This window comes from Ambystoma mexicanum, chromosome 4p, assembly GCF_040938575.1.
Source record: "Ambystoma mexicanum isolate Mex_15411 chromosome 4p, UKY_AmexF1_1, whole genome shotgun sequence".
In the NCBI taxonomy this organism is placed as follows: domain Eukaryota; kingdom Metazoa; phylum Chordata; class Amphibia; order Caudata; family Ambystomatidae; genus Ambystoma; species Ambystoma mexicanum.
Genome location: NC_090927.1, coordinates 801,031,947 through 801,057,454, shown reverse-complemented (window position 1 = coordinate 801,057,454; position 25,508 = coordinate 801,031,947). Strand labels below are relative to the sequence as shown.

The window sequence follows — 25,508 nt, the reverse complement described above, 5'->3', positions numbered from 1 at the left end:
AAAAATGTGGTGCGGGTCCGTGATCGACAAGAGTTTGTGATGTCTCTGGGAAGGCCACGACATGGAGGCCTGTTAGAAGTGTCAGGCGATGACTGGAAAGGCCTCGTGAGAAAGGAGAGGAAAGCTACAGGTAGGTCGGGAGGATCGGAAAGCCTCTAGCGTTGAGTCGAGATCCCATGGGGAAAAAATCTCCTCGACGCGAAAGGCATAGATCCAGATCTCAAAGCGATTCTCATCGCTCGTCGTCTTTGTCGAGAAAGTCAATGAAACAACGCCATAGATCTCCCTCCACCTCGTCAGACGAGTCTCCGAAAATGAAATGCCCCACAAAACATCTGTCTTCCGAAGAGTGGGAAGCATTTAGGGTCAAAATGATGGAGGTGTTTGCGAAAGCGAAGCCTCGGTCCGCGCCTTCTTCGGAAGCCGGCCGAGAGCGTCATCGCTCCGACACTCGCACGCCCTCGAGCCCGGGTGATCGTAAAAGGAAGGATAGAGAACCTTCCAGGACGCCAAGTGAAAAACGCTAGAGTCGACCGCTCGAGGTCACCGACGCCGTCCGAGACCTTCCACACCTCGAAGGGGAAACTGTCGAAGGCCGCCTCGACGCCCTCGAAGCAGACTCTGTCGACGACCACAATGTCATTGACGCCTTTGTCGACGCCGAAACCTTCGGCGCCAAAGGCTCCAACCAAGCCAGGGCAGCTAGAAAAGGAGAAAACTGCAAGACATGTATCTTCTTCATCTAGTATTGCACCACCTCCTCCTCCTCCTCCTCCTCTCCCAGAGAAGGTTTTCAAGCCTCTCCCTAGGAAGGAGTTTTTCAAATCCTTGACCTCAATTTTTGAGGATCAGGAGAGATCCGAAGAGGAAGATGTACCTTTTGGGTTGGAATATGGCACCCAAAATGTCCCAGAATGCTTAATATCGGAAGAAAGCAGGATGAAGGATTTGGTGGAGTCCTTACATAATGCAAGTGGCATTGATACTTCTCCTGAGAATGATTTTGTTAGACCAGATCCAGGAGAGCATGCCAGTCCATCTTATTGCCAATTGATGACAAAGGTGGTAGAGTACTTGGGATGGGCTAAACCAACAGCCCAATTCGTCCAGGACGATTTGACAGACATATTGGACCAAGGTCCCACTGAAGACCCAGTTTTACCCTTTCATGTAGCCTTACAAAACAGGGTGGCCAAGAATTGGGAAACTCCGGATTCTATTCCTCCGGTGAATAAATCCCTAGCATCAAAATACTGCCCAGCCAGTAGCGACCCCGGCTATCTGTCAAAACATCCAACTCCCGAGAGTTTGGTCATGCAGGCAGCCACAGCTTCAACAAACTTGTGTACCGTCTATCCCTCAAAACAGGGACGATAAGCGTGTGGATGGTTGGGCACAGAAGGTATTTTTTAGCCGGGAGCATGGCATTAAAATCTGCCAACTCCACATGTGCCTTGGCAAAATTTTCGTACTCTGTCGGAGTGCATCGCAATAGCGGCGGAGCACATACCAGAAGGGGAAGGTTTCCTAGCCATCATTGGAGATGGAAAGGAGGCCATGCAGGAATCCCTTCAATCTGGATTGGACACTGCGGATAGTGTAAGCAGGTCCATGGGCACTAGCACGGTAATGCGCAGGTTTGCGTGGTTACGGAAGTCGGGTTTTGCACCGGACATACAGAACCGCCTCCTGAACATGCCTTTTGACGGGTCTCACCTTTTTGGCAACAAGGCTGACGAGAGCCTTGAGAGGTTGCAGACCTCAAAAGCAGCGGCCACATCTTTAGGAGCTGCTATTAGGCAACCTCAGCCTTTTCGTGCGCAAGGACAATCATGGAGGGGACCATCCTATCGTTATTATACCTCATGTGGGAAGACGAGAGGAATGGCCAGTCAAAGGGGCCAAAGAAAAGCCACTCGTGGTGGACGAGGAAAACGTGCTAAGCCAGCTCCAGCTGTAGCCTCTTTGCCATCAGCGGCTGCAACATCCGCCAAAAAACCACTTTGAGGACTTGCACCACAAAACACCTGTAGGAGGCAGGCTGTCGCAGCATCTGCAAGAATAGCGAGCCATTACTTCAGATGTTTGGGCTTTAGAAATAATAGCCCAAGGCTATTGCTTTCCTTTTCTAAAGCACCCTCAAAGCAATCCACCAGGGAGACACCCGTTGAAGTTTTCAAATCCGCTCCTACAGCAGGAAGTTCTAACCCTGCTGGAGAAAGGTGCCAAAGAACCAGTACCTGCAGCGGAGTGGAACAAGGGTTGGTACTCCCTGTATTTTTTGATCCCCAAAAAGGACGGAGGACTGAGACCCATCTTGGACTTATGAAACTTGAACAAGTTCCTCAGGAAGGACAAGTTCAAGATGGTAACTCTCTCTCAGATCCTTCAGGCCCTTCAACTTCAGGACTGGTTGGTGTCATTGGACCTCCAGGATGCTTATTTTCATGCGCCGAATTCATCTCAAACACAGAAAATACCTGAAGTTCGTAGTTGGCGACTCACACTATCAGTTTCGAGTCCTGCCATTCGGGTTGACCTCTGCCCCGAGGGTCTTCACCAAGTTAATGGTAGTGGTGGCAGCGCACCTCAGAAGGGGGGGGGGGATTCATGTCTACCCCTACCTGGACGATTGGTTGATCAGAGCGCGTTCTGCCGAACAAGCACTGGATCATCTGAAAGTCACCTACCACTTCCTCCACAAACTAGGCTTCTCCCTCAATTTCAAGAAGTCACAGATGACACCTTCCCAACAGCTTCAGTACATAGGAGCTGTACTAGACACATCCTTGGGAAAGAGCTTGCCTCCCAAGACGAGGGCTCAAGACATCCGACAGATGGTTTCCAAATTCCAAAATGCCCAAAATCTCCAGGCTTACAATTTTTTAAGGTTGCTCGGCCTCATGGCATCCTGCATCTTCCTGGTGCCAGAGGCACGCTTGAGGATGAGATCCCTTCAATGGGCCCTAAAGACTCAGTGGTCCCAGTTCTCGGGTCAAATGACAGATCTTTTTCAGATTCCGAACAAGGTCAGACAAGACCTTCTATGGCGGACCTGTACAGAGAACATCTTAAAGGGAGAACCCTTTGGCAACCATGGCCGGTGGTCACAGTAGGGACGGACGCCTCACTCCTGGGGTGGGGAGCACATGCCAACGATTTGACAATAAACGGTCGCTGGTCTCCATCGGAGTCCAAACTACATATCAACCTTTTGGAGCTGAGGGCAATCAGACTAGCGCTGAAGGCCTTCCTGCCATCTGTTAGGGGACAGAATGTCCTGATAATGACGGACAACACAGTGGCCATGCACTACCTAAACAAGAGGTGTGGGGTCACTACCCCTGTACAGAGAGGCAATGCAGCTCTGGTATTGGGCGATTGAAGGGGGAATCTCTAACGGCAATTCATCTAGCCGGGGAGGAGAATATGACGGCAGATGCTCTCAGCAGGCAGAGCACGGTGTCCCACGAATGGGAATTAGCTCAGGAAGTCATTCAAGAGATCTTCACCCTTTGGAGAACCCCTCAGGTAGACCTATTCGCAACCAGTACCAACCGAAAATGCGAGAGGAGCCCTGGGGGACGCGTTCGTGGTGGAGTGGAATTTCCCACTATTGTACACGTTCCCTCCGATTCCAGTCATTCCTCAGGTCATCAGGAGGCTGAGACGCTTCGGGAACCGCATGATCCTAATTGCCCCGGATTGGGCCAGGAGAATGTGGTATCCGGACCTTCTAGATATGTCCATCTGTCTTCCAGTACGTGTTCCTCAGAGAGAGAACCTTCTCTCTTAAATGGAAGGTCAGGTTCTCCACCCAGAGGTCAGAACACTCAACCTTCATGCTTGGTATCTGAAAGGTTGAGATACAGGGATTGGAACCTTCCAGATGATGTTATGGAGGTGTTGCTTTCGGCAAGAAGGCCAGCATCAAAGTCTCTGTACCGTTGCCCTTGGAAAACGTTTTGCAACTGGTGCAGGGAAAAGAATGTCGATCCTTTTCTATGTTCTATTCCGGAAGTACTATCTTTCCTTCTGACCCTAGCACATAGAGGTCTGAATATCGGAACAATAAGAGGTTACCTTGCAGGGCTTTCCATCTTCAAGCGCTCATCGGAAGAATGCTCCTACTTCAAAATTCCTTTCATAACACAATTCATAAAAGGTCTCACTAATGTTTCCTCCTCACCACCCTTTTCAAGTACCGATTTGGGATCTAAATTTGGTATTAAAATTCTTAATGTGTGCCCCTTTTGAGCCTATGCACACGTGTCTATTAAGATTATTAACATGGAAAACAGCATTTCTAGTTGCCCTAACATCAGCAAGAAGAGTGAGCGAATATGAATTGCAGGCACTATCATCTGGGCCACCCTATTCTGTGTTCCAGAAGGACAGGGTTGTGTTGAGGGTTAAAACATCATTTTTACCAAAGCTAATATCTGATTTTCATTTAAATCAGAAAATGTTTACCCTTATTCTATCCTCCACCTCATCCTTCTAAGGAGGAAGAAAGACTACACAGACTGGACCCAAAAAGAGCTTTAAGCTTTTACATCTCTAGGCTTTCTAGACTTAGAGTGGACAACCAGTTGTTTATAGGCTACACTGGAAGAAAACTGGGTCAATCAGTAACAAAACAATTTCGCGCTGGATCGTGCTTTGCAGTTAAGAATGCTACAGACTAGCACAAAAAGACCCACCTGAAGGGTTAAGAGCTCATTCCACCAGAGGCATCGCCTCTTCCACAGCCCTTCAAAGAGGTGTCCATATACGGTCCATTTCCGAAGCAGCAACTTGGTCTTCGCTTCACACCTTCTCAAAATTCTATAACCTGGATGCTGCCCAGTCTAGGGAGCTAACTTTTGGAAAAGCAGTGCTTTACTCTGCCATCTAAGAGCATTTAAAAACATTTTTTTTAAAAAATCTGACCCCTCCTCCAGATGAACTATGCAAAATACTGCTTTGGGAGCCTATCTAAGATGAGGAATACTTTGGAGGACACAATCCACTCGAAGAACAAGTTACTACTTACCTGGTAACGTTCTTTCGATTGGATGTTCCTCCAACGTATTCCTCATCGCCCTCCCAACCTACCCCTCTGTAGATTTTTTCCGGGTTATTGCCATCTCAAATCTCGCAAGGCTGATAGCTGTCTGTCGGCACAATCTACACAGTACAAGATCACAGATGCAAAAGAGGGGAAAAACAGAACTGAGGCCAACGGGCACCGAGCATGCTACTTATACACCCGATTTCGTCGCCCTCGACGGAGGCCCTCGAGGGACTATCGACTCGACGACATCGACGCACGGCGCCCTCTGCTGAAAAAATTTCCGAAGAGCAGCAAAGCTGGATGGAATACATCTAAGATGAGGAATACGTTGGAGGAACATTCAATCGAAAGAACGTTACCAGGTAAGCAGTAAGCATTTCCCCCCTCCAATCTCTCCTTCTCACCCCACGCACGTAACCTTGGCCTTTATCTTGACCCCCCACTTCTCCCTTTCTCACGATATTTCTCTTTCTTCTAGATCTTGCCGCTTTCACCTCTACAACATCCGTAAAATTCGATACGTCCTAACCTTTCACACTACCAAACCTTTAATCTCCTCACTCATCTTCTCTAGACTCTTCTACTGCTCTTTTTCTTTGGACTCCCCTCCTCTCACCTCTCCCCACTTAAGTCTATCTACCACTCTGCCATCAGCACCCTCTGCCTTCTCTCTCCCCATGACTCCATCTCCTCTTCTCTCTGCTCTAGGTTGGCTCCCTTTTCATTCCCAGCTCAAATTCAATTTCCTTTGTCTCGTATTCAAATCTCTCCATGGTCTTGCCCCCCATCTTTCCTCCCTCCTCACTTTCTACACTCCTTCTCGTTCTCTACGCTTTTCCAGTCTCTACTCTACCTACTCTCCTCTCCACCTCCACCCTGTGCCCCTTCTCGCTTCCGCTCTTTTCAACTCCTTGCCCCTTACCAGTGGAACCTCCTTCCTCGTTTCATCCGCTCTACTTCTTCCTTTACTTACTTTCGTACCTCCCTTAAATCCGATCTTTCATTCACCTCCTTAAAACACTTTGCTTCCTCTTACTACTTTTAGTATTCTCTCCTACCCCTCCTTTTCCTACTTCCCTTCCCCCTCTCTCTACTTTCACTCCACTCTCTCCTTCCTTATGTCCTGTATGTTTCTCATCCTCCTCTCTTCCTTCCTTCTCCCTCTGTCTCCTCTCTTACTTCTACTCTCCCCTTCCCTCCCACCCACTATCTCTTCTCTTTTCTTGACCCCTCCCTTCTCTTCTCCTTCCATAATGTAAATAGTATTTTTTTGTACTGCATTCTGGTTTAATTCAATTGTTATGTAATGCTTGCTGTATATTGTTGGTTCCTCTTTTAAAGCGTTTTGGATTAAAACTAGAGTCAATCAAATCCAAAATACAAATGTTGACAGAAGTGAACCCTACCGAGGGATGTCCAAAGTGAACTGTTGTACAAAAAGTGGCCAGAGGGAGGCCGACAAACAGGGGTGAAACCTGTGCTGCAAGGTGAGAGGAAGTGTCTCCCTTCTCATTTAGGATCCGAGCCCGGCCAAGGGAGATCCAGGGGTGAAAAGTCATGACCCAAAGTTCACTCAGAAAAGAACTGTTAAATTGAATTGTTGAATATGACTTGTGAGGGGTCTGCGCCTAGAAGAGAGGGACCGAGGGGTGAAGCCATCACCCAAAGTATTTGTGGAATAGAACTTTGTAGGTTTGTTGAGAAGATCAGACCTCGAAGGCAAGAGACTTTTGTTAGAGGAGACTTGGCCGTCGAAGAACCTGATAAAAGTGGGGAAGGGAGAACCCTGGCAATCACCTCCTGACTTATTTGTGAACACTTTTTTCTTTATTGAAAACCCTATCCCACACTTGTTCTATAATTAGTTGTAGGAATTTGGCAATAGATTTTTTTTTTAGTATAGGCATTTTTACTTTGACAAGACGCCACGAGGACAGCCTTATTTTTCATTTGATGGTTGACGCTTGCTCCCATCTTGGATTTAGGTTTAGGCTGGGCGTTTTCCCACCCTACATTTACAGTTCAATATACACCCTTGAACTGTGCTCACTTGTGTATGTCTTTACTGTTGCCACCATGAGTTCCTAACACTAGGGAATCCTCTAAACAGCTCTCTGAGCTTTTTTACATCATAATTGCTTTTTTCAAGAATTTCCATATCGTTTTTTTTTTACTTGATTTAAGATACTTAAACTCTACACACGCTGTTTTGTTGCTTCAAGAATTGCCTGAGATGCTCCAAGAAGATTGACTTTTTTAGAAACCCCCATAAGGAGTGCATCTACTGCCTTTATCCCCATGACCTTCAGCCTCTAAGACTTGCCCGTGAGGATCCTTCTCCATCTAGAGTGCCACTCTTCTGTGGCATCTGTAAAAACAGCTCCTGTAACATCCCACTGAGATCCCCTGAGAAGCATGCTTCCAAGAGGAAAGCTTCAATGGAAAGGGGGCAGCACCACCTGCAAAGGTGAAGAATAAGGTTGAGAAGGCGTTTGTCACCCTCTGAGGCAAAGTCGAAGCGTCCAGTATCCAAGGGAAAAGCAGCTTCTACAAGCTCCTATGTCACAGGTGGGACTGTGACAAATCAACTTTTGGGGCACACGTGGTCCAGGGATGAATTCCGGTTTCTAAACCATCAATCAACCACACACCTCTTGTACACTAGAAGGGATCCAAACAGATCGCAATACAAGTGAATTATAAGACGACCTTGTCCAATTTTTGGTAACGTGGAAGGAACACAAGGTCGTGGATCATTGGTTATTTGCAACACAGAGAAAATACAATTATTACCCAATGGTAAAAGAGATTGCACAGTAAAGGTTGTATAAAAATATCGTCTTGATTATTACTACAACAGACAGTTCGAGAACACTAGAATTACAACCCACACTGTAAAGGAACACAGAGGGCAGACAGTTTCACAAAGGAAAGGGATGCACTCTGGATACTGACAGGAGGGTAGTTGGTAAAGCAATCAGTCTTATTGTTCAAGGTTATTTTGTTTCAACACCAAATGGGCAAAGGGTTGTAACTGTCTCTAGGGGCCTTCAGTGAAGGATCAGGGGGTCAGAAGCACAATGTACCTAGTGCTGAAGTTTTTTGTGTGCAACAGCATCAAGGCCGTTCCAGAGCGCTTCTCAGCCTGTGAGACCTAGTTAGTGGCGGGAGACAGCTGCTGGTACCAGGCTACAGGCAGTTTGGCAAGCAAGGCTGGATGGACGTATGCAGGCTGTCTGGCGCGGCGGCTCGGGGCCAAGAATCGTGTCTGTGCTGGTTGGCGGATCCGGAATGCTGGTCGAGGCATCTCGACGGCTCTGGCGACTGTGGTGTGACTGGCGGCGGTGCAGCCGGATGCACTTGGAGGACTCGACTGTCTCGAAATTGTCCTTGAAAAGATGGACGCTGGATGATGCTTGTGTGGCACTCCTCCTAGCTACTTCGCAGGGCTCGTTTTCTTTTCAAGGCGGACGGCCCAAAGCTCAGGAGAGTGATTGCAGGCAACAACCTTGTCCTTTGTCCAGACTCTTTCCGGCACTTCCGACCTAGGAAGCTCGCTGTCAGAACCTAGCAGGGCATGCTCTGTGCTGGCTGGGTACCGGTTCTGGAGCTGCTGGACAGGTAGAGTCCGGTATTTCCCCCTGTTCGCTGGGAGATGTTTAGGTGAGGGATCTTCCCTCTTGGAACTCCTGGCCTTCCTTCACTGACAGAAGATGTAAGGTAGACTGTACCTTCAGCCCGGGTCCAAATGAGTCCTTCGTACTCCTTGCAAAATCTGTGAGGGGCTCAGCCCAAAGCCAAACCTGGCCCAGGGATTGTTGTAGGCCATGCCTAACATAAGTGAGCCAATCCTGGGTCTCCACCAATCTTCAATGATGCTTCAGATCAGAACCTGGGCTCTAAGCAACAGACAGGGGAAGGATGACAACATATACTTCTAAGTCCCACCCATCTTCCTGTCTGCTGTACATCAAAGTGTTTCCCTAATTAACTGAGCCCTATGCCGCGCTTGATCACAACATGGGCCTCCTTTTGAAGTAGGGGGTTTCAGGCAGACTTTAGTCTCCTACAATTCAAATACTTTGCTCTGAAAGGAGGGGTTCCAGACAGGAGATTCACTGCCCTTTCATTCCAAGGAGGGTTCTTAGTACCAAGTTGACACATTGCATTACAAAGAGGTGTTGGCGTCTGGTCTCCACTGTCACTTCCTGCACCAAGGCGTTCCCTGAGGCCTTCTAATTAACTTTCTTCAGTATTCGCCACCACCAGCAAGGTTTGGTAATCGGGATGCAAATCCATGAGGCCTTGAAATTCTAATCAGGCTGCCCATGGCCAAAGGCTTTTGATGTACCCACAGCTGTCCGGTGTCAGCCACACATGACAGGGAAGTGCAGCGCTGGTAAGCTGTCTTCCCAGAGTACATGACTATTTTTGGTGCAGGAAGCAGATGAAATGTGTGTGCAATGGCCGCACTCATTTCTCAGAGGTTGGATTCCCATCATTCATTTTCATTTATCAAAAAATCAAAAAAGGCCAGGCGAGTGCACTCTCCCTGTGCTGATGGTTGAATGCCTCACAAGGACCCCACCTCATCTGACATCAGCCAAAATATCGATGTGTAAACCATCCATGATGCACTCCGCATCAGGCAGATCACTGTCTAGGGGCAGATTGGCGTCAACGGATGCCTTTTCCACGAAGGACTTGTCCGAAAAGCACAAGTAATCCTCAGCGACTGCATCCACGAGGGATGCGTTGTTGGTTGGGAAAATCTCTGTCCATGATCATCCACGAAAGACCCCTTGTCCACGACTACAAAGGACCTTTTTCAACGGCTGGAATATAGTCCACATGAAAATGGGCCTGCGGGGTGCTCATCGATGAGCGATACGCCTGCCACAGAACAAACGTATTGACACTGCCACCCTCGTCCACGGACCAAACTGGTCAAAGGAATAAACATGCCCTTTCAATACCAGAGTCCAATCTTAACCAGTCTCCAATGAAGCAAAAGGTAGAATTACCCTCTATAATTCTTCAGGAAGGTTTTTCTGACGCTGAGGCGGTCCCTCAGAGACCTAGGTCAGTGCCTAAAGAGTATAGCCCTTTATGGCGAACAACCAAGGACACCTCCAGATCCTTTCAACCCGCACTGGTTCAACCCCTTTAAGAATATCATGGACAAATTCCAAAGGAGACAGAGGGCTCACATAGCTCTGGGATACAGAACTAGTGGAGTAGATCCCGGCCTGAGACCTATAGCATCAAATGTACTCTGGCGAGGCCAACCATAGAGCAGAGAAGCGTCTCACCACAATCCTGTAGCTGGAAGAATTCTGTCGAATATCCCTACAGAGACTGCTGAGAACCAGATACGCAGGCGGACACACCAGAAGAGGGAGAGATTGCTCAGGACTACTGAAAAAGTGACGCTCCCTGAGAAGCTCCTCCCCCCACTACTAAATCGCGTCATTGCAGTGTATCATTGGTAAAGTGGCAAGGATGTTTGATCACCAAGGCTGCGTTGTGTGATATTCAGATTGCATTGATGGGCCTCTCTCCCACTATACAGGTCTCTCATTTAATAGGGGTTCTGTCTCCATATTGCATCGTGTGGTATTTAGGCTGCATTGATAGGCCTCTCTCCCACTATACAGGTCTCAAGTTTAGTAGGGGTTCTATTTCCAGGCTGCATAGTATGATATTCAGATCTCATTGATAGACCTCTAGACAGGCCTCTCAAATCCCGCTGACCAACTCACTCCTAAAGTGAGACAGAACCCAAGTGACAACCCAATTTGGGTCTCACGCCTCATAAGGCACAAGCCCTAGCTGCACCACTCAAAACCACCCTCAACTAATAGATCACCTTCTTAAACCCACACTGCTTGTTCACTGCAGTGAACCACATATAGGGAGACGGACACTAAAGAGAGCCACCGATAAAACCCAACTATATATACCCCTAACCACCAACCCTACCCCTCTCAAGACAGCGACTGAACGAGTCTGTTACATCAGCCGGAAATACCACCTACAGACAGAACCTAACTGTTAGCGGACAGCCTCCACACCCATTACTACACCACAAGACAACCAGACCAAAGCAGAACCAACTGGACACCAGCAAATAGACTAAACAACTCTATCTTATAATGCAGCGCAAACAACCCATTCCGAGGGAAAGAAAAAGAAGAAAGAACAAACACTCCGGAACAGCAACAAAGAACCACAACTACAGAACACACCCCCACAGTCAGGAACAAGAATCGAACCAACACGGAGAGAAGAGACAAATCCCTCTACTTAACTACTTACCTCGCTGACAACTGCTCACCAGAGCAAACCAACCCAACGCTAGAAGGAGCAACATCAAACTACCCAACACAAACGCGCAGAAGGATGAACAACACAAGAAAAGCACGACCGGTTGGGTTAACACCTTACATCACCAAAGCAAGAAGAACTTCCAATTAAGAACCACAACTCATGGAAGAGGAACCGGATGAAAACAAAAGACAGAACCTAGAAGAACTCTTCGATGACGCTGACACCTCAAAACCTACACCTCAACAAGAGATCGACCAGGAAGGAAACCTCAACTCCGATCAGAAGACTGCTTCAACAAGAAAGTCCAAACCAAACACCTCCAAACTCCACTGCAATCTTATAAACGCAAGATCCATGTCAAAACATTCAACAGATATCTTCGACCTACTCGATGACCATGGCATTGACATCCTGTTCATCACAGAAACATGGCTGGTCAACAACTACAAAATCACACTCCAAAGCTGCCTTCCAACGGACTTCAAATGCCTTCAAATAAACAGGAAAAACGGAGGAGGCATCGCAATAGCATTCAAACGACACCTGAAAATAAAAACAGATGAACCACTTAACATCCTCAACTGCGAAACCATGGTAATACACCTAACAGCAAGCCCAAAAACCAACGTCCCATTCATCCTGGTGTACAGACCACCGACATATGATGTAACCTTCGTCGATAACTTCATAGAAGCCATCACCAACATAGCCATCAACCACAAACACCTAATCATCCTGGGGGACTTCAACATCTGGTTTGAAGACAGTCGTGCCAAATCCCAAAACACACTGATTGAACTACTCACTACCATGAAATTATGACAACTAGTGAGAGGGGCGACACACTCGGCAGGACACACCCTCGATGCAATTTTCGCCAAGCAAGAACTCAGCACCGCCAATACAAATACTGTGGAGCGACCATCTCATCATCCCATTCGTCATCACTCTGCCTACTCAAATCTGGATCCAACCTCCTAAACTGACAACCACCACAAAAAGAAACTGGAAACACGTCGGAGAAAGCAACCTATTCGAACTGGAGCTAACCAAACCCTCAACTACAGAACTAGAGCTAGCTGACCTAGACGGGAAAGTGGAGCTACTACACAAATGGATTGCAGACACAATTGACAAGATCGCCCCAGAAAAACCATTCACCCCATCAAAAAAGAGCAACGGCAAAATGGTTCACCCCACTATTAAGCACCATGAAAAAGGAAAACAAAAAGATGAACTGGAATGGAGGAAAGAATACAACCCAGACAAAAAAACACTTTTCCAGAGACAAATCCACGCATACAAGAAGGAAATTCAAAAGGTAAACAAGGCATTATGATGACAGAATCACCAATGCCAACAACACTCAAAAAGAGATGAGAAACCCACCAGGCTGTGACAACACCCCAGCCCCCTCAGAGAAACTATGCAACGACCTGGCAGCCCACTTCAAGAAAAAAAATCAATGACATCTGCCGAACCATACAAAACATACTAACCAACCACAACATACTACCAAGCGAACCTCAGCACAAACTCAAACTTTCCTGAAATATCAGCAGAGGCATTCGCAATGCTGGTAAAACACAGCAAGAAAGCTGGATCACCCATGGATCCCCTGTCCCCCGGACATCTACAAATCAATCCTTGCACAAGGAACGCCAGCGGAACGCCAGCAGAATGCTACAGAAACCTTCTGAACCTATCACTAGCAACAGGAACTGTACCGAGGACCTTCAAATCAGCATATATCAAACCACGTCTGAAAAACACAAGTGGCGAAGTAGAAGACCTCCAACTACAGGCCGATTTCAAACATTCCTCACCCGGCAAAACTCCTGGAAACCTACGTATAAAAACGAATCCAAGAATACGTAGAAAAACACCACCTGCTAGACCATGGTGAAGTCTGTTTCAGACCTGCAAAAAGAACGGAAACGGCACTACTATCCATCTGGGACGACCTATAAACTAACGCGGACTCCAACACAACCTCAGCCCTTATCCTACTCTACCTCTCAGCAGCCTTCGACACAGTCATGACACCCTAACCAAAAGACTAGAAGACATCGGCATAACAGACCCAGCACTACTCTGGACTAAATCATTCCTAGCAGACAGAACCAAAACCATATGGATTAAACCCTTCAAATCCACCCCACGAGTTAACGACTGGAGTGTCACAAGGATCCTCACTATCACCACTGTACTTCAACATCTACCAGACCCCAGTTATCAGAATCTTCAAGAAATACAACATTACATGCTACAACTACGCAGATTATACTCAAATTATCTACAAAATCAAAGACACCCAAGCCGATCATTCAACCCTAATCGAAGTCTTCAACTGGATGACTGCCAACAACCTGAAAATCAACCCAGGAAAGACAGAAATCATGATCATATCCAAAGACCAAGAGAACGAAACCGCCATCCCGTGGCCAACGGAAATGGGAACATCACCATCTAAGGTCGTAATAAATCTGGTAGTCATGATGGACAACACCCTAACCTTAGAACCACAAATAAATGCAACAGTCAAATGCTTTTTCCTCCTCCACACAGCAAGAAGAATCCTACCTTTCCTCTCCTTCACGCACAAGCACTCCCTATCGTCGCCCTCATGTCAAGAATCGATTATGCAAACAGCCTCTACCTCGGAATACCTCCTGAAGAACCTACAACGGATCCAAAATGGAGCAGCCAGACTACTCCTTAAGCTATCAAGAAGAGAACACATCACTCCTGCTCTAAAAACGCGACACTGGCTCCCAGTAAAACATTGCATCTCCTTCAAAACAATGTGCATAACGCACAGGGCAATGCACTAACAATTTCCTCCCTCCGCATACATCTCTCAAACTCCAAACCAAACACAACCACAAAACTACAGCACAACAAACCGCTCAAACTTAACTACATTGCAACAACAAAACAAAAACACACAGACTTGCACAACAGTACACAACTACCGGCCGCAAACACCCCAGGCCCAGCCAACGGACCCACCTGGCTGAGGCCGCCAGCAGCACATCACTGCTCTCTTGCACTTTTCCAGCTTCCTCCCACTAACCCCCCTCCCTTCCTCTTACAGAGCCGCCAGGGGACCACTCCGGTGGTGATAGTCGGTACAAATCTCCTTTAACTTTAATCAAGTCTCATATGATAAGTCTGTGCTTTATGAGCACAGAGGAGCCACTGCCATTCCCTTTCTAGTACCATATGGGAGGCAGGAGAGCAGATTCTAGCCAATCCAGTATCCACCCCCACTACAGAAGCTTGGCTGGAGAAAACATACAAGGCCCCGGATGATGCACTTTGTTTGCGATGGCACCCAAAACCTGATTTAGTAATCTGTGACGGTCCATAAGATGTTTAGGAACCCTACTTCCTGGATCCCTCACTAAATACCTGCCTAAAGTCTCCTAGGTGGCCAAGGAAAGGCACACTTCCTGATACTGACTTTGGGGGTTGTGTTCTGCGGGAGGATCACCTGGGAGAAGGCCCAGGGCATTGAGAGGAATCAGTGGAATGCATTTTTCTTCCTCTAAGGAAGACTTATCGCAAATGCCAAAATGCATAATGGTTTCTCATAATGATGTGTATATTCCACAAGTTAAACATCCGGGTGTGGGTAAAAATAGTCTAAAACCTTTTTACATAAAGTGAAATAAAAGCCCTTCTCAAACCACAGGAACTAGCACACCTTAAGTCTCAGCTAACTCCCAAACATTTAGTGAAAGGAAGTGTATGAATAATGGCAGTCAGAATTCTAAAGAATTTGATTCCTCCTATCACATGACTAAACTTTGATACTTCTTTAGAGAAGGTTATGAATGACAGAAAAACTAACTTTGTTAATGGGGACTTCAAGACTCATAATTTCTGAAGTACTGGGACAAGGAAGATGGCAGAAGAGGAACCATGCAAGAGTGGTCAGTTAATTGTAAATAGGCCACACCTGAAGGAGGCTGTGAGGCTTAAAAGGCCCCCTCAAGTGCAGGCAAAGGGATGGAAGGAAAGGTGGAAGGAGAAAGCAGGAGGAGGGCTGGAAGGAGAAAGTGGGTAGGAGAGCAGTGTATTCATGAGGTCAGGACTGGAGATTGAAGACACCGGGACCATTGTGAAGGCAAAGAATGTGGCTTGTCCAGAGGGTCTGTCTCGGGAGGTCGTAGGTGCAGAGGTTGTGCAGCGGGAAGTGTCGAGGGAATGCTGTCCCTGTGAAGGCTCGTTCTGCACAGTGGAAATCAAAAGCGGCGAGGGAAGCTTTTCCTTTGGAGAAGTCACTGGCGGCTGGCGTGCACCAGGAACACTCAGGAGCCAGGAGGGCTCCAGCAACAGGTGGCACAGGCAAAAGTGGAACGGATGAAGTTGTTTGCCGAGTCGCTGGAAGCTACAGCAGCAAGAAGACCTGCAAACTTGGAGAGGATTGGTGGCGTGCAACCCGACCAGTGAGTTCACAGTGGGAAAGTAATGCTGGGATGTTCGATGTCGCTCGCGTGGTGCAGGCAGACAAGCTCACCCGTGTGTGAGTGAAGGAAGCAATCAAGTTCATTTTGAATACTGAAATATTGCCAAGCTGCGAAAGCGGCCTATTAAAAAACCAAGTGACTGTAACATTGGGCATGTGAGTGTATGGCAAGTCCTCCCCTGAGAAGCGGCATTATTAAAAACTAAAGGCTACACCTATTTCCCAAGCCAGGAGAGCTTAAACCCTGAGCAAATTAAGTCCAACAGATAGTGCGTAATAGAGGAACCCAGGGTTGTGAAGTCTGTCATTCATGTGTCATTCATGTATGCTGAACTATATAACAGATAAAATGAACACAAATAGCCAAAGGCCATTTCCATCTGGCAAGTTGCAGGTGAGTGCTCCCTATATGGCCGTACCAGGCCTTGATTAGCCTTTTTTTAAAAAATGTGTTGAAGGCCCCGGCATCCTTCCTTGCCTCTACAGTGCCTGTGCGTTGCTTCGTGTACCTTTTCCTCCCGCCTCCCTGATTGGGCCTCTATTTGCAGGCCATTGGTTTTGGGTCTAGCGACCTGCTATCTGGCGCCTGCTCCTTTCCCACCTAACTAAGCAGGCGAGTGGAGCCCTCACCCCCGCTCCTCCATTTGAGGCTATTCTTTTTTTTTTTTTCTTTTTTTTTTAAACCTGTTTTTATTAAGTTTAATTCCAGGCCACGCCCACCCCTCTGATTGGCAGACTCACCTGGTCTTAACTGACCGTCCCAGGGCAGCCCTCTGTCCGGCAGCCCCTTTGGCTAAGGGCCCCGAAGCAAAGGGTGGCTCCAGAAAGTATCTGCAGGTGTCCGCAGGGCAAGCCAATGAAGCCAGCAGTCAACAGACACCAACACAAAGTGTAAGTGTGGCATGGGTGGGGTGTAGAGCAATTTCTCCAGCATGGGGTCTGGCATGGATTCACATGCTCATGAATATTCCCCGTCGTCAGGCTGGGAATCCTCGGTAAAGAAAAAACCAGTATCAGTTTCGTTTCTGATCTGTCTTTCGTAGTAATAACCAATCACTGGTCTCTGCGTCATACTGACCACAGCCAATGACTGCCCTCTACCTAAGCACCGCCTCTGGCAGCCATCTTCAGATTTTTACCGCACGTTCATGTGTTGGGATCCTCGTGCTATTGCTCTCGAGCGTTAGTGCTTTTTTTCGCGCTTTTTCACAAAAAAACTTCGATTCTTTCGGTCAAAAGAGCCTCAAGCTCCACCGATCCTACATCCGATCAACGGGGACCCGTGTCGGATTCATCTGTGCCCCTCAAGGGTGAAGATTTCGTCGAGCTACGCTTCGGAGGACTCCAGAAGCTTCTCAGGCCCTGTCTCGGAGATGGCCCAGGAGAAGGGAAGCTCGACGCCCGGAAAGCTGTTCAGGGTCTGCCCTGGATGCCAGCTGCAGAACGTCTTCAAGGAGGACGAACACTCTTTCTGCCTTTACTGCCTTCATGAGGACAAGACGCACGTGGAGAAGGACTGTGCGTTTTGCGGCAACATGTCGGAACGGACCATGAAGGACCGCCATCAACGTCTCGCCAACTGGCTGGAGGTTAAGAGCCCGTCTGGCGAGAAGAAGAAGAAATCCGAGCGGTCTTCTAAGACCTTTGAGGGCGCCCCGGCGACGGGGGCCCAACATAAGGCCAAGCACCGCGAGTCCGCTGGCACCGGGAGCGCCGAACGGTCGGGCTCTGCGGGCGCCAGGCAGGGCGCACCCTCCCCGGCACCATCAACCACGAGCCAACGCTCTGGGTCGGGTAAGAGGAAGGCCGAGCACCCGGCGAAGCTCCTGGAGAGGCCCCGGTCGAGCTCTAAGGCAGAGGAGGAGCGTGGCAGTGCCCCCTCCCTCAAGGATAAGGCGGTGAGCGCACCTAAGGTGGTGAAGGCCTTGATCCATCCGGCCAAGCCCTCTATCGAAACGGTCGCGGCGGCCCTGGCTCAGCCTGTGGTGGCTGCACCAGTGGTGGCGACCTCAGGGCCCAGAATCTCCCTGCCTCCTCGGAGGGAGTCTTCCTTTGTGCCCATCGATAGGACCCCCATGAAAGGGCGTCGTCGTAGAGTCGGCCTCAACCTCAGAAGAGGAACTGATCGAGGTCTTAAGCCACGGCCTAGGCGTGGAAGAAGGCCAGCCCGTCGGAATGGACCCCGACGCAGGTGACGACGACGACATCGTCGAGGATACCGACGGGGCCCCTGCTCGCCCGTCGGATTCCCCTCTGCCAGCGCCGCAAGACAACTCGGCGGCCATTTTGTTGGCCATACAGTCCTTATGCTCCGAGATAAGGACGAGGCTACCGTTACCGACGGAGGAACCTCTCCCGTCGGGGGATCCAGAACCGGGACCTTCTGGTGTTCCCCCTACCAAGAAAAGGATCATCCATCCACCACCTCCTTTTCAACCGTCGCGCCCCTTCCAGCCCTCCTCCCCGTCCACCCGAGGGGATGATACGGGGACTGACACGGCAGCGACGGGTACGGACGACGAGGCATACGACGAGGATTTTCCGTCGTCGCCTCCCACCAGGGCCTCTCCGCCCGACGAGATCGGATCTTTCCACTCCATGATCTCCAGGGCTTCCGAGCTTTTCCAACTCTGCCCTGAGGAGAAGAAAAAGGAAGGCTTCCTTTATCAGCGGCGCGAGGCCAAGAGGAAGACGGTCCTCGCAGTGCCTCTGTTGGACGACATTTGGGATGAGGGCCTTTCCCTCCTCAAGAACCCTTCCACGACGCCAGCTAGAAGAGACCGGTACGAGAAAAAGTACCGGGTCCCGGACACGGCCCCCCTATGCCTCCGGGCGCAGCCTACCCCGGACTCCGTCGTCTCCGCGGCAGCCAGGAAGAAAGCGGGGGGGGGTGCGGCCTCCACATCGACTTCCCCGCCGGACGGCGAGGGAAAGAAATTGGATACTATGGGGCGTAGAGTCATCTCGTCGGCAGCGACGACGATTAAAGCGGCCAACGCCTTGGCTATCGTGGCCCGCTACGACAGGGAGCTCTGGTACAAGATGGCTCCCCTGCTGGATTTTCTGCCGGACGACAAGAGGGCGGAGGCCCTTGAGATCCTGCAGGAAGGTGAGGTGGCCTCGGACCACGCCATCACCGTGGCGACGGACATCGCCGACACTGGATTCCGCCAGCTGGGCAACGGTGTTTGCCTGCGACGTCGTGGATGGCTCAAAGCTACGGACTTCCGGCAGGACGTCCAGACCAGAGTCCTGGACATGCCCTTCGACGGGAACAACCTGTTTGGGAAGACAGTGGACGATTCCCTTCAGGCCATCAAGGCGGATACTGAGACGGCCCGGGCCCTTGGAGTCCTGCAACGACGGACGCCCTTTCGGAGCGGCGGAGGCAAGGGCGCCTCCAAAGGTTCCGGCGGCGGTTTCGCTTCCTACCGTCAAGCGGCCCGCTCGTCGTCGCAAGAGGCCTACAGAGGACGAGGCAAGTCTAGCGGACCCCGCCGTCGTCGCCAAGGAGGTCAAGGCGGCAAGGCCGCGTCCAAGAAGGATTGAACCGGCCTTGGGGTCGGGCCCCCACCGAAGCACCCCGGTGGGAGGCCGGCTGGCGGGCTTCGTCAGCGTGTGGGAGTCCATCTCCACCGACCGTTGGGTGCTGGACGCCCTGGCCCGGGGCCACGCGCTCGAGTTTCAAAGAAGGTGCCCGCGCGTCCCCCCCGTGGCCAGGAAAGAACTTCACGTCCCTCAACTTCTCCTGGAGGTAAAGGCGATGCTCAGAAAGGGCGCCATCGAACTCGTCCCAAAGAGGCTTCGGGGCTCCGGAGTCTACTCGAGACACTTCCTCGTGAAGAAGAAGACGGGAGGATGGCGCCCCATCCTGGACCTGCGACGTCTGAACAAGTTCATCAAGGCGCAGAAGTTCCGGATGGTCACCCTCCAGCACGTCCTGGGTCAGCTGGAGGAAGGAGACTTCCTATCGTCATTGGATTTGGAGGATGCCTACTTCCACATTCCCATCCTAAAGGGGCACCGCAAATTCCTCAGATTCGTGGTCCAAGGGCGTCATTACCAGTTCAAAGCCCTTCCCTTCGGACTACGGTCGGCACCCAGGGTATTCACCAAGTGCCTTGCACCGGTGGCGGCGCAGCTGCGCCGCGAGGGGATCCACGTCTACCCCTACCTGGACGACTGGCTCATCCGCGCCAAGACGAGGGAGCTCGCCGTGGTCCACACGGCAAGGACCGTCCAACTCCTCACGGACCTGGGATTCTCCGTGAACTACGCCAAATCCCACCTGGTGCCCGCGCAAGTCGCACTGTTTCTGGGAGCGAGGCTCGACACAGTGTCCCTTCTGGCCTCCCCGTCGGAGGAGAGGACCAGGACCATCTTGGGCAAGGTGCAACGGATGTTGGTGGCCGACGCGGCCAAAGTGAGGTCCATCAAGTCCCTCCTCGGGATGATGTCTTCCTGCATCTACCTCATTCCCATGTGCAGGCTCCGGATGCGCCCGTTGCAAGAATTCCTGGATGCGCGCTGGATCCAGACGACGGGCAGCTTCGAGGAAAGGATCAAGCTCGACGAGAGTTTCCGACGAGCGATACGGTGGTGGGGCACCCGCGCGCATCTGACGGCGGGCATGGACTTCCAGACCCCAGCCCACCAGGAGACTGTGACCACGGATGCCTCCCTGGAAGGGTGGGGAGCGCACACCGAAAATCTGCACGCAAGGGGACTCTGGCTCCCGACGGAGAAGTCCCTACATATCAACGTCCTGGAGCTCCGTGCAGTGTTTTGGGCCCTCAGGTCCTTCCTTCCGTCCCTCAAGGGCAAGGTGGTGAGGATCTTCACCGACAACACCACCACCATGTTTTACATCAGGAAACAGGGCGGAACCAGGTCCCCAGCGCTGTCCAAGGAGGCGCAGGACCTGTGGCATTGGGCCGTCGCCCAAGGGATTTTTCTGGTGCCGTTTCATCTGGCAGGGATAAAAAACACCATCGCCGACTCACTCAGCAGGGAGCTGCGCTCGTGCCACGAGTGGGAACTACGGCAGGATCTGGTGGATCGCCTCTTCCGACGGTGGGGCACACCCCAGATCGACCTGTTCGCGACGGCGACGAACACCAAGTGCCGGAGGTTCGCCAGCAGGTTTCCCCAGACGAGGAGCATGGGCGATGCTTTCTCGTTCCCCTGGGAGGGCCTGTTCCTCTACGCGTTCCCTCCCTTGCCTCTGCTAATCCGGCTCGTCAACCAGCTCAAGAGGTCGCGGTGCAGGATGATCCTCGTCGCACCTGCGTGGCCGAGGCAGATATGGTTCCCGGACCTTCTGGACTTGTCAGCGTCCCCGCCGATCAAGCTGCCGGCGGACGCGGATCTACTCTCCAGGGAAGGAGGCGCCATCCTCCACCACGACCCGAAGTCGCTGAACTTGCAGGCCTGGCTCCTGCAGCACTAGAGTTTGGAGGATACGACATACCGGCCGATTGCAGAGAGGTTCTTGCAAAGGCCAGGGCGTCCTCGACTCTTAAATGCTACGGACACAAATGGAAGAGGTTCTCTGTCTGGTGCCACGCACAGAAGATTAACCCTCTACGGATTACGGCTCCCCAAGTACTGCCGTACCTGCTGACGCTGGCCAAAGCTGGTCTGGCACATGCGTCCATCAAGATTCATCTTGCTGCGATCTCCCGATACACCAGAACCACGGGCCGGACGTCCTTGTGGTCTCATCGTCTGGTGAAAGAGTTCATGAAGGGACTGTTCAGATCGTTCCCGCCGGTGAAGGCTCCGGCCCCGGCGTGGGAGCTCAACGTGGTGCTGACCAAGCTCATGGGACCTCCGTTCGAGCCTCTGCACTCGGCCCCGTTGAAGTTTCTATCGTGGAAAACAGCTTTTCTTGTGGCCATCACCTCCGCACGAGTGGGAGAGATCCAGGCCCTTTCCTGCAAGGCCCCGTACTTGACTTTCCACGACACGAGGGTAGTGCTCAGGACGCACCCCTCCTTCATGCCCAAGGTACCGTCGGACTTCCATCTCAACGAACCCTTGGTGGTACCTGTGTTCTTCCCGTCGCCTTCGTCGCCGGCTGAGAGGACTTTGCACTCGCTGGATGTAGCTAGAGCGCTGAAGTTCTACGTGGACCGCACGAAGGGTTTTCGGAAGACGTCACAACTCTTTGTGAACTTTGGACCTGTCAATCAGGGGAAGGCTCTCTCGAAGGCTTCCATCTCCAGATGGCTCTCCGGCTGTATCATGTGCTGTCACCGGTTGGCAAACCGACCGCTGCCTGGCCGTCCGAGAGCCCATTCCACCAGAGCGATCGCAGCTACCACGGCGTTCCTATCTGGTGTGCCCCTGCTGGACATATGCAGGGCTGCTACGTGGAGGTCGACGCACACCTTCACGAAATTCTACTGCGTCGACCGGGATTCCAGGGAGGAGTCCAGGGTCGGCCAAGCAGTGCTGCGCAACCTGTTCGCCTGAGGTGAGCCTGGTGAGGAGGTAAGATGCTTAATGTTGAGTTGATGTGATGCTTAATGTTGAGCCTTTGCCACCTCCCGTGGTTGTGCATGTGTGTACTGCTATGTATTCTTTATTCATGAGCATGTGAATCCATGCCAGACCCCATGCTGGAGAAGGAACAAGTTACTTACCTGTAACTGTTGTTCTCCAGCATGGGTCTGGCATGGATTCACATGCGAACCCTCCCGCCTACCCCTCTGCGGCTCTTCACTTGGTCATACTGCCACTTCACGTGCTTCCAAATCTGAAGATGGCTGCCAGAGGCGGTGCTTAGGTAGAGGGCAGTCATTGGCTGTGGTCAGTATGACGCAGAGACCAGTGATTGGTTATTACTACGAAAGACAGATCAGAAACGAAACTGATACTGGTTTTTTCTTTACCGAGGATTCCCAGCCTGACGACGGGGAATATTCATGAGCATGTGAATCCATGCCAGACCCATGCTGGAGAACAGTTACAGGTAAGTAACTTGTTCCTACTCTACTCCAGAAAGCCCCCGCCACTCTACCTTACCTTTTCCATGACGTAGACTGCCATAGACTTACCCAATGCATACTTAGAGAGATCTGGGACCACCTGCCTAAATCTATTTGTCTGGACTGTAAATGTTGTCATGTATTACATATTAACATCGCCAATGTTAACTAGTGCCACACCTAGAGAGAACTGTGAAGATTGTCCTGTGTCGCATCTAGATAGGATTGTGAACGTTGGCATGTGCTACACACCTAGATGGAATTATTAACTTTAGCCTGCGTCCCATCTAGATAGAATTATGAAGGTTAGCATGTGCCACACTTGGATGGAATTCTTAACTCTAGCTTGCGTTGCATCTGGATAGAAATGTGAATGTTGGCATGCACCACACTTAAATTAAACTGGCAATGTCACCAAGTGTCACATTTAGATGGAATTGTGATCGCTAGCCTCCCTCACATCTGGATAGGATATTGAAGATTAGCAAGTGCCACACTCAGCTGGAATAGCGAATGATAGCAAGCATCACACCTAGACATAATTGCAAGGACAGCAATGCCAATTAACCAATCCACTAACAATCTCACCCCTCTGCATACGCCTCTCATACTCTAACCAAACGCAACCACAAGCCTACGACGCAACAATCTGCACAAACGTCACTACACAAACAACAAAACAAACCACACATAGTCTCGCACAACGGCACACGACTACTGACCGTGAAACACCCCAAGCCCAGCCAACGGACCCACCGGGCTGAGGCTGCCAACAGCACATCACTGCTCCCTTGCCCTTTTCCAACTCATTCCCACTAACTCACCCCCTCCCTTTTTCAGAGCCGCCAGAGCACCAGGGTACCACTCTGGTGGTGATAGTGCGCGTTACATATATCCTTTAACATTAATAAAGCTGAAAAGGAAGCCACGCATATTTGTATTGGTGTCAATATATGGTTTCTGGTGCAGTGGGGAAACTAGGCAAAGGGGGTGCCCTTCTAAAGGAAGCTATTCAGAGGGAGAGCAGCATAATTTTCAGAGGAATCTTGAATAGTATAAAAGTAAATATAGTTTCACTGAAAGGTTGGTTGTATGCTGCTAACCAAATGGCATTACGACGTTGTTCAAGTTGTTGTTACCATTGAAGCACATGCTGTTTCTCCAGCATATAGTCTGGCATGGATTCACATGCTCATGTCGTCCTGCTGGGAATCCTCAGTAAAAAAAAGTTTCACTTTCACATACAAAACCAATCGCTGTTCTCTGGGTCTACTGCCCCCATCCAATGACAGTCATCTCACTAAACCCATCCTCTGGCAGCCGTCTTCATGTTTTTATTGCACGCTTCAGTGTTGGGAGACCTCTGGTTTGCTGTGTGAGCTTCTTGTAAATTATTTCGTGGAAAAGGGTTCTAATTTTGTTGCGAAAGAGCCTGTGTGCTTTTCTCTCCATCTGCCGACAGCAGGGATCCGTTGTCTGTGAAGTTCGGCGCCCCTCAAGGGCTAAGATCGTCGAAGTTTCCAGGAGGTCATCAGGCCTACTTTTTGCCCTCCAACCATGACTGAGGAGAAGGAACGAAGGTCCCTCCTCAAGCCCTGCACCAAGTGCTGGCTTAGAAATGTGTTTGTGAAGGACAAGCACCTGCAATGCCTCTACTGCCTGCATCTGGACCACAAGGACGGAGATTGTGAGATATGCCGTGGCTTTTCCAAGGAGATGACAAAGGAGACAGGCACAGGAGACTGGCGGTGTGTCTAAATGCCAAGTCCTCTGCCCCGTGCTCAGAGCAGGGACAGGCTTCCCCCAAGGCCGGTCGTTCTGAGGAGCGGTCTTGTAAGTCCTGTGAGGGCGCCTCATTCGTGGGGGCCCAAGATAAGGCCAAGAACCTCAAATCCGGGTCCACTAGGGTCACTGCGGAAAGGGTCTCGCAGCAGACAGGGCGCGATCAACATCACCTTCCACCTCAATTGCCATCCAGCAATCAAGCTCCTCCTCGAAGAGAAAGTTGGTCAACCCGGCAAAACTGCGGGAGAAGCCGTAGACTGAGGAGAAGGCCGAAATGCCCAAGAAGGCCCAGGCGGCACATAAGTCTTTGTCGACGATAGAGCTAGTGTCAACTGCTCTCTCGAAAGCTAAGGGGGTTTGATCCCGAGAAGGAAGCCCCCACAGCGCTGAAGGTATCCATCCGAGGCCCAAGGCCGCCGTAGTGACTTTGACAAGGTCTGCCGGCACACTGGAGAAGTGGACATTGTCTCTGAACCCGGTTCCAGCCGCTCCGGGTGGGGGAGGACAAGGAGGTCCCGGATCAGACCCAAGCCATGGAAACTTCATTCCCGGTCCATGAGGATGTGGAAGAGGATGCTGGCGACTGTGCAGGGCCTAGTGATCCGATCACGCCAGTTCTGCTGAGGGATGTCTCTTGATATCCTATCAACTCTCCAAACCCTGGTGTCGGAGATCCAGAAGAGGATGCCACAAGGGCCATTTCCAGTGGTCACCAGACCAACTACCAGCAAAGATTTCAGCCTCCACATCCGGCCCCCTGTCCCACAGCAGACCCAGCCACGAGGACGGGTACTGCCACAACAACTACCTTGTCGCAGCGGGCGGTGTCCCGCAGCGTAGGGCGTCCCCACCGGACGAGGTGTTTCATTCC

General features: G+C 50.6%; 1 protein-coding gene across 4 annotated transcripts in view; it reads left to right on the top strand.

Annotated features, from left to right (window-relative positions):
• The window catches only part of SYNCRIP (synaptotagmin binding cytoplasmic RNA interacting protein), a 708,200-nt gene that overhangs the window by 151,151 nt on the left and 531,541 nt on the right, over window positions 1–25,508 (top strand). The gene's annotated exons all lie outside the window — the stretch shown is intronic.